Here is a 14825-nt window from a genome sequence, read left to right as displayed (position 1 = left end):
TCTTAATCTGCTTCCCTGCCTTAAATCTCCTTCTCAGAGTCTTTGTTCCACAAAGCTGACAGATTGCTATTTCTAAAACCACATTTGCCTATATACTACTCCCTTTTTTAATGGCTCCCCATTATCTCTAAGAGTCAACAGAAGTTCCTATACATTTTAAAATCTCTATTTTTCTCAATTCATTATCTCCTTTACACACTCCACATTCCGGCCAAACCGGCCTACTTACTGTTCCCTGTACATGACAGTTCATTTCTTCCTTCTATGCTAGTTGCTAGTCCTCAAAAAATCCTGCCTTAAAGTCAATTTAACTATTCCCTCTTCTAAAATTCCTATTCTGATACCTGATATATATATATATATACACACACACACACACACACACACACACACAAGCGTGTATATGTATATATACACACACACACATATATAATAATAGTTGGCTCCAGATATTTGAAAAGTTGTCACTTGCAAGATGTATTAAATTTGTTTTGTGACAGAAGCAGGAGCAAGTGGGGGGGGGGGGGAACTGCAGAGACAGACTTGGTTTTACATAAAGAAAAACTTCAAAGCTGTCTAAAAGTAGAATGGCCTACCTCAGAAGGTGAAAGATGTTCTCCTTCCTGGAAGGTCTTCAAGCAGAAGGTGGATAACTACTTTTTGGTGAAAATATAAAGTAAATTCTCTTTTAGAATTGGTTTGCACTATGATTGTCTTTGAGGTCCTTGACTCTAAAATATCTTGATTCTGTGATTTTATTCATGAGAAAACAATTAAGGCATATTAAACAAATACAGACCTCTACGGCTGTATTTGAAGTATTTCTTATTGTCCTATTAGAATTATTGTTTTGATTTATTTTTCAAAGGGACTAAATGATGCTATTCAATGCAGTCTTCTGAAATGTATACTTTAAAATGAATGCAGTTAAATGATGAAATGGACATTAAAGATTTCAGTTTTTACTGGAGAGGGATGCAGGAAAAGTAATGAGATTAACATGGTGATAACTACAATTAAGAAGCTGAAGGATATTTGAGACAGTCTCAAAAGGTGGAAATTAAGTGAAACCACTAAAGATGACTATTACAAAAATAATAAACATTTATATAAAGACAAAAATGGTAAGAGAAGGATGCTATAACAACTACTTTCAAATACATTGGGCAAAAGAGGTGGACCATATTAAATTTTGTTCTCTTAGCACATGGGAATGAAAAGCACACTAACAATAATGAAAAACATAGGCTTTTCTATTTCCCTCACTGCTTTTGATAAAGGTGAGGTGCGTGAAATTCACTAAATCAAATATTCATATATTAGAAAAATAAATCGGAATCTTTTTTAACCAAGGGATAAAATGAAAATATAGTTAACCAGTCCAATAAATGGTACATTTACATTAAAGAGGTGTTATAACAGAGTATATGAACTAGATTTGCTGTTACCTTCAGTTTAGCCTTTATTTTTGGAGGCTAGGACAAATACTTCCCCTACGGGAAGATGGTGGAAGGAAGGAAGGAGATCCAGGAGACCTAGATTTGGGAGTACCCTTACCATTAACTATATGCCCTAGGCAAGTCACTTAATTTCTACAAAAACTTGATTAAATCTTCAACTTGTTCTACTGTATCACTCAAATAGAATTTATTTAAATTATATTTTGAAATATTTTGTTAGATACTAAATACACATATGGGAGAATGCCTTTGAATAACTGTCAAAGAACTAAGAAAAAGATTATTCACAAGATTGTTTTGACAATCTGATTACAATCCTCTAAGGAACAGAGGCAACCAGTTTTCAAACAAGTGGCCTAGCACAAACAGACAGACACAGATACACAGACACACAGAAACCTTTGACTGAGCATATGCCAAATCATGGTTAATGGTAAGGACAATTAAGTGAAACAAGGTCCCAAAGAGACTTTCCAAAAGACCTTTTACTAGAGAGCAAGAGTCTTCCAGTCTCTCAGGGGCACTATTCTTTATATTTAAGTCTTAGTATGTAAATTAAACTATTAATATAAGCTAATATTGTGAGTTGGCCGCTAAATACTTAATATATTAAATTGAATTAATGGAAGCAGCGTACCAAAATCAAGAGAGAGCTGCCTCACTTCATTCTGAAATGCTCAAATGATATTTGAAGTACCAGTATAATATTCCAAGTCTTTTTTTTTTAAAGATACTTTATCTTTATTTATTTATTTAGAGACCAATTCAATAGTTTATTAAATGGAGAGAGATACTGTAATGCCAAACAAACTGAGCAAGACAGAGGTTAGAGACCAATTCAATAGTTTATTAAATGGAGAGAGATACTGGGACCAGATGGATCTTGGTATCAGGGATGGACGAGACTATCATCTCAAAGAATCCAGCCCTGAGTACTGGGACGGCAAACTTTTTATAGGATAACAAGAACAGTGACATAATGAGGGAGGTAGCTAGGTGGGGATAACCTAATGGTGGGGGAAGCCCCTAGGATGACACAATGGAGGGAGGTTACTGATATTCTAATGACATCTAAAATGGATAAACCTTTATCTTGTCAAACATTAAGAAGGAATGCCTATAATCTAAAGATATAAAACCTTCATCTCATCAACCATTTAAGAGGGAATGATTATAGCCTGGGGTTTTGGGGCAGAGCAACTGAGGTAGACCTTTATCTCAAACATTAAGAGGGAAAGGTTATAACCTGAGGCAGAATAACTAAATAGGACAATTGGAGAAACTGGGTCACGACATTAAAAAGGGAACTTTGGCACAACATTCCCACTTTTAAAAGATATTTTAAAAAAAATTAGAAAGCCTATGACAAATTGGAACTCATACAAAAGAATAACTAGGATAAACTAGAAGCCCTCACAGGCTTCCTCCAATTCTAAATCTTTGGTGAGGGGTCTGGAAACTTTTATACATAGGATGATTAAAATAAATGAAAATCTAAATTACAGAGGAAAATACTCGGGGTAGGGGTAATGGAGTGTTGGGGAGGGTTAATAGTTGCTTTAAAATGGGTGAAGGTCCATCATATGGAAAAGATATCACACTTTTATTGAGTATTCAAGAGAGCAATAACAGAACTATAACAGATGTTGGCTCAATGTAAAGAAGATAATGAGAACTGCCCAAGAATAGAGGCTTTGTGAGGCTCTTCTGTAGCTAGAAGTGCTTATATCCCTATCCCTGAGGGTCTTTTGCATGGAATCAATCAGCCAGTCAACAAACAAAACAAAACAAAGCAAGAAGTTCTTGCAGGAGAGGAGCTCACAATCTAAAGGGGGAAGACAATACATACACAGAAGCCAACCCAAGGGGCAGGATGAGGTCTAGGATGCAGCCAGGTGGGAAAGGAAAAGATAGCCTGGGCGCCATCCTTAAATGAAGGATCCGAGAAGAATTGTTCACTCTCCTTTCCCTCAGGGCCAAGAGTACCAAGGAAGTGGGAGACCTCAGCTATCAGCTGACCTTTAAGGTACCTTCAGATGCTGAGATCCCAAAGCTTAGATCTTTTTATCTGTGAAATAAGGGAGTGCTCCACGGGATGATAGCAAGAGAAAGTGTGGGGCAGATCCAATGGCAGCAGAAAACTACAAGCAAATATGGAGTGAGAAGACATGAGGCAAGGTGACTAGCAAATACAAGGCTAATGCAGATAGCAGCGTTAATTCTGTAGCTTCAAGGTAAGAAGAGAGATTCAGTGAAAGACCAACTGATTCATCTGTACAGGTACTGGTCAGACACATCTCTGTAATTTTTGCAGGCCTTTTATTAATGATTACATTTTACTTATATTAAGCATTTTAATAAGATCATTTTAAAAAAGCTTTTTAATAGAAATAGGTTGGGGACTCCTCTATAAAGATCCTCTAAATCACTGAAGTTATTCATTCAATAAATACTTCCTCAAAATGCTATCTATTAAGCCTTAGTAGAGATCAAGGTTCAAATTCCACCCCTGACATTTATCAGCTATGTGAATTTAAGCAATTCATTAATGCCTGTAATAACATTTCCCAGGACTGCCATGAGGATCAAATGAGCTAGCTATTGACCCTTTCCTTACCTTGTAATATCCAAGAGTAGAGTGAAATTAATTCCGTTTCTCACAGACCAACCAACAGACCTAATGACCGAAGAAAGGGTCTGAGGTACTAGAATGGATAGAAACCTACCTCCTGAAGCTAGCTCTGCTACTGGCCCACCAGCTGTGAAACTGGGGCAGGTGCTTCATGGAGCCAAATCTCACAGAAATATATAGAATGTTAGAAATCAAAAGATCAGAGCTTAACTTCTCATCTTTCAGAAAGATGAGAATAAGCAAAGCAAGGTTAAGTGTCTTGCCTAGAATTCCACAGTTAGCTGGCAAAGAACGGTAGACCTGGACAGAGGAGTTATAAAAAAGCAGCAGCTACATTAAGTTACTTTTAAAGTCCTTCACAGTTCTAAAACTCAATAAATCATGGGGCTAAGACACAGTCTTACAGCACTCCCCTCCCAACCTAATGTTGGGTGGATGGGAGATAGGGGTGGTGGCAAGGGGGCACTAGCTAACCATCCTTCCTACCAGGATCTCGTAGGCCAGTGGTAATTTTACCATCCTGATTCCCAGGCAGCGAGGAAGAGATTGTGGTTTAATCACCAAGAGCCAAAGCAAATGGTCATTCAATGGAGGTAACAGAACCACTGCCAAGTCTTTTCCATGGAGAACAGATTATCGACTGTCCTTTTTCCCATACCAGGTTAAAGAGACAAAGACTTGCAGCGTTTTCTGTCCCAAAGACATGCCAATAGCTTCCCTGTAGCACTTGGGTAGAGGTATTTTCCCGTCCCACCTGGGAATTAGTGGTGGAGATCTTGAGAGAACAGAGGGTTTGAAGTTGTATGCTATCTGCTCAGATACTTACAGATAACGCTGCAGTTGCCCTGACAACTGGAGAGCATGGTGGAGGTCTGTCTATATGTCAAATTCAGCCTCACCATGGCTAGCTTCAGCAACCTGGATCCTGGTGTGAGAAGAGTCCCTGAAGGACAGGGCGGTGAGAGATCACCAACCCATCTCCTGGGAGAGACAGCAGCTGCAACAAGAGAGGGCATAGTTTGAAATTAAGGGCACTGCAGCTGCTCCAGCTGGCTACGGGCTGAGAGACCGAGAAAGGGAAACAAAGTGGCTACACACGCGACAGGGGCAACAGGTACTGGGTGTTACAGGCTGCTAGGTCTGGGAAGGCTGACCACTCAGTTAAGCTTCTGAAAGCTTGCAGATCCTGTACAAAGCACTTCCTACAACATACCTGCATCAAACTGCCCAATGCTGATCAGTCCTCCACTAAAAGTAGGTTTCAGAATTGAACATTGTCAGTTCACATCAAGTAAAACCTTATTTTTATTTTTTTATTTTATTTGTTCCTATGCTAAGGCTGCATACACATACACATACACGTGTGTGAGTGTGTGTGTATGTGTGTATATAAAAGACAGAAAAGGATAAATTCAGGTGTATAACAGCACATTTCATCAAGAATTGAGGCTCCCTGAGATTAATTTTAATGAAATATGCTTCCCCCCAAACATAATAGATGCTTGTCACTAATAGTTCCTAAAATATATGGAACTCAATGATTGAAGATTTATGAATTACTATTAAAGAATTTTTCAGCTGTAGAGTCTATTATCTATTGCCCAGTTTTGGGAGATCATTACTAATTTCAGCACCTATATCTGATGCTCTGTATTACTATTTCATTTGACCTACAGGAGAAAAATTACGTGCTATGTTAATTCTCATGTTACTTCTCATGCTGTGAGTAAAGGAAAGATTTTATGGACTTGTTTTCCACAGTTGAAATAAAATGTTTAGTTATTTGATTAATGTGAATTTTCAGTTTAAAGGAGGATATAAAAGTTGTCATTTCAATATAAATTGGAACTTTTGTTTTATGGATTCTTTAGAAATAATGATCTTTATGAAGAATGAGCCACACATTTTTGGCTCTAGGAAGTATGAAAATTTGCTTTGCTTGACTGCACATTGCTTACAAGAATTTTACTTAGAAGAGAGGGCGGAGAGAGAAAAAAATGCTTGGTAATTGGGACAAAAATAATTTAAAAACTGAAAATGAGACATAACAGTCTTTTCTTCCAGATTGTCATTGATCTCACAACCAAGTTAGTTTTATTGAACTGCATTTGGGTTATTTTCAACTAATCCACAAATTGTAAAATATGGGCCTCTGTTCCAAGCCTTTTTACTTTTTTAAACAACTTTGGGATTCCATATTCACAGCCTTAGAATTCCATATATGGAAGCCTCTTGAGCACAAAAATTCCCAAACAAGAAGTGTTTCTGTTGTCATATATAAAACTTGATTAATACATTTTTCTTTTTAAAAAAGTATACATTCAATAAGGTCAAAGGTATTTATATATAAATATATATAGACTCACATAAACATCTTTAAGTTTTTCTTTAGTTGTTCATTATTGTATATGCTATTTTGCCTCTGCTATTTATTAGTTTTATTTCCTACTTAACTGCAAACCTTTCATTGATTCATTCAATGAACATTTATTATGCACCTACTATATGCATATGAGAGTTGGGAATGCAAAACAGGACAAAAGACAATCTCTACCCACATGGAGCTTATAATCTAATGAGGAAACAACATATAAACAAAGATATACAAAGTAAGGGGCAGCTAGATGGCATAGCAGATAGAGCATTAGCCCTGAAGTCGGGAGGATGTGAATTCAAGTCTGGTCTCAGATGTGAACACTTCCTAGCTGTGTGACCTTCTTAACCCCAATTGCCTAAGGAGAAAAAATATACAAAGTAAACTAAGTACAGAATAAGTAGAAAATATTTAAGCGAGGGAAGACAATGGAGTTAAAATGAGTTGGAGACAAACAAAAACTTAACTGTATTAGGGCATTAAAAAATCTCATAATCAAATGCAGATTATTTGACAAAAATTGCTGGGAAAATTGGAAATTAGTATGGCAGAAACTAGGCATTGACCCACACTTAACACCGTACACCAAGATAAGGTCAAAATGGGTTCATGACCTAGGCATAAAGAATGAGATTATAAATAAATTGGAAAAGCATAGGATAGTTTACCTCTCAGACCTGTGGAAGAGGGAGGAATTTATGACCAAAGAAGAACTAGAGATCACTATTGACCACAAAATAGAAAATTTTGATTATATCAAATTGAAAAGTTTTTGTACAAACAAAACAAATGCAGACAAGATTAGAAGGGAAACAATAAACTGGGAAAACATTTTTATAATCAAAGGTTCTGATAAAGGCCTCATTTCCAAAATATATAGAGAATTGACTCTAATTTATAAGAAATCAAACCATTCTTCAATTGATAAATGGTCAAAGGATATGAACAGACAATTCTCAGATGAAGAAATTGAAACTATTCATAGACATATGAAAATATGCTCCAAATCATTATTTATCAGAGAAATGCAAATTAAGACAACTCTGAGATACCACTACACACCTGTCAGATTGGCTAGAGTGATAAGGAAAGATAATGTGGAATGTTGGAGGGGATGTGGGAAAACAGGGACGCTGATACATTGTTGGTGGAATTGTGAACACATCCAGCCATTCTGGAGAGCAATTTGGAACTATGCTCAAAAAGTTGTCAAACTGTGCATATCCTTTGATCCAGCAGTGTTTCTACTGGGCTTATACCCCAAAGAGATACTAAAGAAGGGAAAGGGACCTGTATGTGCCAAAATGTTTGTGGCAGCCCTGTTTGTAGTGGCTAGAAACTGGAAAATGAATGGATGCCCATCAATTGGAGAATGGCTGGGTAAATTGTGATATATGGATGTTATGGAATATTATTGTTCTGTAAGGAATGACCAGCAGGATGAATACAGAGAGGACTGGCGAGACTTACATGAACTGATGCTAAGTGAAATGAGCAGAACCAGGAGATCATTATATACCTCAACAACGATACTGTTTGAGGATGTATTCTTATGGAAGTGGGTTGCTTCGATAAAGAGAGCTAGGTTCAGATTCAAGTGATCAAGGATGGACAGAAGCAGCTACACCCAAAGAAAGAACACTGGGAAATGAATATAAACTGCTTGCATTTTTATTTTTCTTCCTAGATTATTTATACCTTCTGAATCCAATTTTCCCTGTGCAACAAGAAAACTGTTCGGTTCTGCACACATATATTGTATCTAGGACATACTGTAACCTATTCAACATGTAAAGAACTGCTTGCCATCTGGGGGACGGGGTGGAGGGAGGGAGAGGAAAAATCGGACAGAAGTGAGTGCAAGGGATAATGTTGTAAAAAATTACCTTGGCATGGGTTTTATCGATAAAAAGTTATTTAAAAAAAAATAATCAAATGCAGAAATGCAGAAATATTAAATGTTTCCTTGTCAGATCATAATGCAATAACAATTACAGGTAATAAACAGCTATGGAAAGATCAATTAAAATTAATTTTAATTAGAAATTGAAACCTAAAGAACAAGTGGGTCAAACAACAAATCATGGAAAGAATCAATAATTTCATCAAAGTATGAGACAACATATTAAAATTAATGGGATGGAGCCAGAAGAATACTTAGGGGAAAATTATATGTTTCTAAATGTTTACATGAATAAAACAGAAAAGGCACAATCAATGAATTGGGCATGTAATTTTAAAAGCTAGAAAAATAACAAATTAAAAATCCCCAATTAAATACCAAATTAGAAATTCTGAAAATCAAAGGAGAGATTAATAAAACCGAAAAGACAACTACTGAATTATTTTTTACGAAAACTCCAATAAAACAGATAAACCTTTTGATGTATTTGAGGTTCAGCACCAAATGATGAGAGATTGATGTAGACCTACGAAATATTGGAGTTTGGCACCAAATATTGGGGTTTGGTCATATGATAAATTCACAATGGCCTTTCTCTTTGGCAAAAGTTACGTTTATTTATGATAAGAAGTTACAGACAAAAAGAAGAGGTAAAATAGACAGCAGAAATACTAAATATAAAATAGATTTGGGAGAGCATATAGTTAGCAAAAAGGGGTTTTTAACAATAATGGAAAATACAAGTTCCCTAATGTAACTCACAATTAACCAGGAGAAAGGAAATACTCCATTTGCGAGTTTAGCACCCTAAAAGAATTAGTTATAAGGAGAAAGACATAAAATATAGGGGGGAGATGGGATACGGAGAAAGACACCACCAGGCAGAAAGCAATGTCAGGCTAACTAACCCCAAAGGGATGTGAGCCATAGGCAGATTTATCTGGGGAATTTAACCTCAAGGATTTGACATCTCAATGTATATAGTAAGATGGGGTTACCCAAGACCTCTACAGGGGTAGGCCTGTAAGGTTGAACTGATCCCTATCCTGCTTGCCTTAGAGAGTAATCTTATCCTTAATTCAGGCTTTCTCTGCTAATCCCACCGAGTGACTCAGGCCCTCATCACTTTGATTAACTTGATTTTAAAAAGAAGAAAAACCAAATTACAGGTATCAAAAATGAAAAGGGTGATTTACCACCAATGAAGAAAAAGTTAAAGCAATAATTAGGAGTTGTTTTACCTAACTATATGCCAATAAATTTGATAAACTAAGTGAAAGGATGAATATTTTCAAAAATATAAATTGCCCAGATTAATAGAAAATAAAATATTTAAATAACTGCATTTAAAAAAAAAAAAAAAGAAAGAAATTTAACAAGCTAACAGTGAACTCCCTAAGGAAAAAATCTCCAGAGCCAGATGGATTTAAAAGTGAATTCTCCCAAACATCCATATAAACTATTTGGGAAAATAGGCAAAAGCAGAATCCTACCAGATTGCTTTTATGACAAATATAGTGCTGATACCAAAAGCTGGAAGAACCAAAACAGAGAATGAACAGTATAAACCAACTTCCCTAATGGAAATTGGTGTGATAATTTTAAATAAAACATTAACAAAAAGATTATAGCAATTTGTCACCAGGATAAAAGAATTGATGGGATTTTATACCAGGAATGCAGACTGATTCAATATTAGAAAAACTATCAGTATAACTGATCATATAAATACAAAACCAACAGAAACTATCTTTCTTTCAATAGTTGCAGAAAAAGCTCTTGACAAAATATAGCCCCCATTCCTATAAAAAAAGTAGAGATTATAGGAATGAATAGTTTTCCTTAAAATAAGTAGAATCTATATAAATGGAAATAAATTACAAGACTTCTCAATAAGATCAGAGGTAAAACAAGGATCTTAATTATCACCACTATTATTCGTTATTGTACTAGAAATGTTAGCTTTAACAATAAAAGAAAAAGAAATTGAAAGAATTAGATTAAGCAATGAGGAAATAAAATTATTGCTTTTTGCAGATAATATGGTGATATAGAGAATCAACTAAAAACTAATTGAAACAATTAACAACTTTAGCAAAGTTGCAGAATGTAAAATAAATTCATCTACATTATCAGTATTTCTACATATTACCAACAAAGCTCAGCAAATAGATAAAGAAATTTTCACTTAAAATAACTGTGGAGGGGCAGCTAGATGGTGTAGTGGATAGAACACTAGTCCTGAAGTCAGGAGAACTTGAGTTCAAATCTGACCTCAGACACTTAATATTTCCTGTGTGACCCTAAGCAAGTCACTTAATCTTAGGGGAAAAAAAAAATAACTGTAGACAATATAAAACATTTGGGAGTTTATCTGCCAGGACAAACTCAGAAGCTATACATGAATATAATTACAAAACACTTTTCACACTCCATCTTACTGTATACAGTGAGATGTCAAACCCTTGAGGTTAAATTTCCCTGATAAATCTGCCTATGGCCCACATCCCTTTGGGGTTAGTTAGCCTGACACTGCTTTCTGCCTGGTGGTGTCTTTCTCCTTATCCCATCTCCCCCCTATATTTTATGTCTTTCTCCTTATAGCTAATAGCTTGATGGAAAAACATCAAGTAGGACAAGTTAACATAATAAAAATTTCAATTCTACCTAAATTAATTTATTCAGTGCCAAAAAATTACTTTATTGAGCTAGAAAAAATAGTAATAAAATTCTGGAAAAGCAAAAGGTCAAGAATATCAAGGGAATTAAGGGGAAAAAAGGCAAAGAAAGATGGCCTAGTCACATCAAATTTAAAATTATATTCTAAAGCAACAAAGCAGCAAAACTATTTGGTACTGGCTAAGAAATAGAGTGCTGGATCAGTGGAACAGATTAGGTACACAAGATACAATAGAAAATGATTATAATAATCTACTATTTGATAAACCCGAAGACTCCATTTATGGGGATAAGAGCGCATTATCTGACAAAAATCCCTGGGGAAAACTGAAACACAATATGGCAGAAACTAGGTATAGACCAACATCTTACACCATTTGTCAAGATAAGGTTAAAATGAGTAAATACATGATTGAGACATAAAGAGTGACACCATAAACAAATTAGGAAAGCAAGGAAAAGTTTCCGTCTCACTAAAGAGAAGGAGAAAATTTCTGACCAAATAAGAGATAAAGAACATTATGAAATGCAAAATGGGTAATTTTGATTACATTAAATTAAAAAGATTTTACACAAACAAAGCCAATATAACCAAGATAAAGAAGGGAAGCAGAAATTTGGGGAATAATTTTTAAAGTAAATATTTCTGATAATGTTTCTCTTTTTTCTAATATAAAGAGAAGTGGGTGGAATTTATAAGAATACAAATTATTCCTCAATTGATAATTAGTCAAAGGATATGAACAGGCAATTTTCAGATGAGGAAATTAAAGTCATAGAGAAATGCAAATTAAAACAACTGAGGTACGACCTTACACCTTTCAGTTTGGCTAATATGATAGAAAAGGAAAATGATAAAATCTTGAGAGAGGATTTAGGAAAATTGAGACACTAATACATTACTGGTGGAGTTGGGAACTGACTCAGACATTTTAGAGAGCAATTTGGAACTCTGCCCAAAGGGCTATAAAAATTGCATATCTTTAATCCAGTAGGGTTGTTACTGAGTCTATTTCCTAAAGAGATCATAAAAAAGGAAAAAAGGACTCATGTACAAAAATATTTATAGCAACTCTTTTTGTGGTAGCAAAGAATTAGAAATTACAATTTCTAATTTTTTGCTACCACAAAAAGAGTGGCCATTAATTGGGGGATGGCTAAACAAATTGTAGCAAATGAATGAAATGGAATTTTATCATTCTAGAAAAAGTGATGAAAGCTGGAAAGACCTGAACTGATGCTGAGTGAGATATGCCTGTACACAAGAGCAGTCACACTGTATGATGATCAGCTATGAATGATTGCTCTTGACACAATAATCTAAGATAATTCCAAAAGATTCATGATGGAAAATGCTATCCATATCTAGAAAAAAACTATGGATGCAGATCAAAACAAATTAATTTTACTTTTTTTTCTTTTTTTCTTTCTTGTGGTTTTTTTTCTTTTTTTCTGATTGTTCTTTCACAACAGTGCTAATGTAGAATTATGTTTGACGTGATTGTACAAGTATAATCTAAATCAGACTGCTTGCTGTCTTGGGGATGAGGGATGAAGAAAAAGACAGAACTCAAAATTTTACAAAAATGGATGTTGAAAACTATCTTTACATGTAATTGGGGAAAAAAAATACCATTTACCTCTCCCCTCCCCCCTCCAAACACAGAAGGGAGGCGAGGGGTAAGAAGAAAGAGAGTGATCAAAAACTCCTGTAAAAAAGACTTAAAGGAAGCCAGGAAGGACAGCAGTCAGAGTAGAGGGGCGAAAGCATTCCAGTTATGAGGGGCAGCCAGAGCAAAGGCATAAAGCACCGAGACAGAGTGCATTGTTCCTCCAACAGTCAGGAGTCCAGGGTCATTAGATGGAAAAGTCCATTCGGGGGTTGGTGTTTGTCCTTAGTTTTCTAACAGCCATGATAGCAGGGAGATGACGCCATGACATATCAGTGAGGGAGGGCTGGGCAAGGTCCCCCACCTCACTTTTTCTTCTGGAGCCATCTGGGTCCAGTGGCCAGATAGGGATCAGGACTCCTGGAGATGGTCTGGATGCAGTGGGAGGCCTTGGACTGTTAAAACTAAGGTCTTTAACAGGTCTAAATGTGATTGAAGCAGTGCTCACTCAGTGATTAAGGCTAGGTTAGAAATGAATTGACTGGCCTCTCATCTAATAAAAAAAATTAATCTGAGAGGGGAAGGCCCACCAGGATCTCTGGCCAAAACTGACACAATTGCTATTTATGTTCACTCTGAGCCAATCAGAGCCCAATGACCACTGGGGCTTGATCTGGTCTGGGACCTTCTGCTGGCCCAAAGTGAAAGTCGGAGTGATTTGTATTTTGTTTGTTGGTGTACTTCTTTCTCAAAGAGGACCACAATGATATCACTATATTACAGTCAAGTTACAATTACTGTACAGTACTGTACAGTAACTTCTATAAGAAATGATCAGCAGAATGATTTCTGAGAAGCCTAGAGAGACTCATATGAACTGATACTAAGTGAAGTGAGGAGAACCAGGAGATCATTGTACATAGCAACAGCAAGATTATGTGATGATCAACTGCGATGGACATGGCTCTTTTTAACAGTGAGATGATTCAGACCAGTTCCAATGGTCTTGTGATGGAGAGAGCCATCTGCACTGTGAGAGAACTGTAGAATGCAGATCACAACATAGTATTTTTATTTTATCATTGTTGCCATTTGCTTGATTTTTGTTTTCCTTCTCATTTTTTTCCTTTTTGATCTGATTTTTCTTATGCAGTATGATAAATGTGGAAACATGTAGAAGAATTGTGCATTTTTAACATATATTGGATTACTTACTCTTTAGGGGATGAGGGTGGGAAAAGGGAGGAAAAAAGGTTTGGAACCCAAAATTTTGCAAGGATGAATGTGAAAATTATCTTTGCATGTATTTTGAAAATAAAAACAAATTAAAAATAAAAATAAACTGAAAAAAGGACCTCAATGTCTGGTATCTTATCCAGCCAGGTGATCTTAGGAATCTTCCTTTTTGTTTAAGATATTAGGGAATAAGGTATGGGAAAACTGAAAAGGTAGGAGGGGGTGAGATAATAAAGGGATCTGAAAGCCAAAGAGAGCATTTTGTATTTGCTCTTGGAGGCAATAGGGAGTCACTGTGATTTTTACTTATATGGGACACTAGAAAAAAAAAATCTTAAGTCACTTTTATTGGTGTATACTCTCTCTCAGTTAACTCAATCTTAAAACAGCACTCAGAATTTTCCATTCTTACTCTATTAATCTCTTACCATATCATGGATTACAAAGCCTCTGAATTTATCTTCCTGCTTCCAATCTCATAACTCCAGTTTATCCTTTTATTATAGTCCCCAGATTAATCCTCTGAAATCACTTTCTTTTCATCACTTCCACATCAATTTAAGTTAATAAGTATTTCTTAAATTTCTAATATATGTCAGGCATAATGCTAATCATTGGGAAAAAGTGTAATGATTGTTCTTTCTTGCCTATTTGAATATATCCACACTTCTCCCCCTAAAATTCAAAGCTCTCTTAACAATTGCTCTGGGATTACAATCCTGATCTAATCCAGCCAACAGTTGTGCCTCATTCTGAAATTTACCTTGAATTTATTTGGATTTATTTTGCATATATTTGATTTACACTTAGATGTATTGATGCTATCTTTAAGACAGTTTCTGCCTTCAAAAGGCTTGCTTATTTCATTTTTATCTCTGAATCTCTACTATCTAGCACATAGTAGACATTAATAAATACCTGGGAGTCTACT

The 14825-nt window shown here is 35.7% G+C and overlaps 1 protein-coding gene across 5 annotated transcripts in view; it reads right to left on the bottom strand.

The window, feature by feature from the left end:
* Positions 1–14825, bottom strand: part of PCGF5 (polycomb group ring finger 5) — a 151220-nt gene that overhangs the window by 86518 nt on the left and 49877 nt on the right. For 3 of the 5 annotated variants that reach the window (XM_051981630.1, XM_051981627.1, XM_051981626.1), the window contains exon 3: positions 4919–5089. The exons of the other annotated variants lie outside the window; for them this stretch is intronic. The gene's annotated coding sequence lies outside the window, so the exon portion shown is untranslated. The remainder of the gene's footprint in view (positions 1–4918; positions 5090–14825) is intronic. 5 annotated transcript variants of the gene reach the window in all.

The sequence above is a fragment of the Antechinus flavipes genome, chromosome 2 (genome assembly GCF_016432865.1).
Source record: "Antechinus flavipes isolate AdamAnt ecotype Samford, QLD, Australia chromosome 2, AdamAnt_v2, whole genome shotgun sequence".
In the NCBI taxonomy this organism is placed as follows: Eukaryota; Metazoa; Chordata; class Mammalia; order Dasyuromorphia; family Dasyuridae; genus Antechinus; species Antechinus flavipes.
The sequence above is the reverse complement of the archived record's forward strand: the minus strand, read 5'-3'. Positions and strand labels throughout refer to the sequence as shown.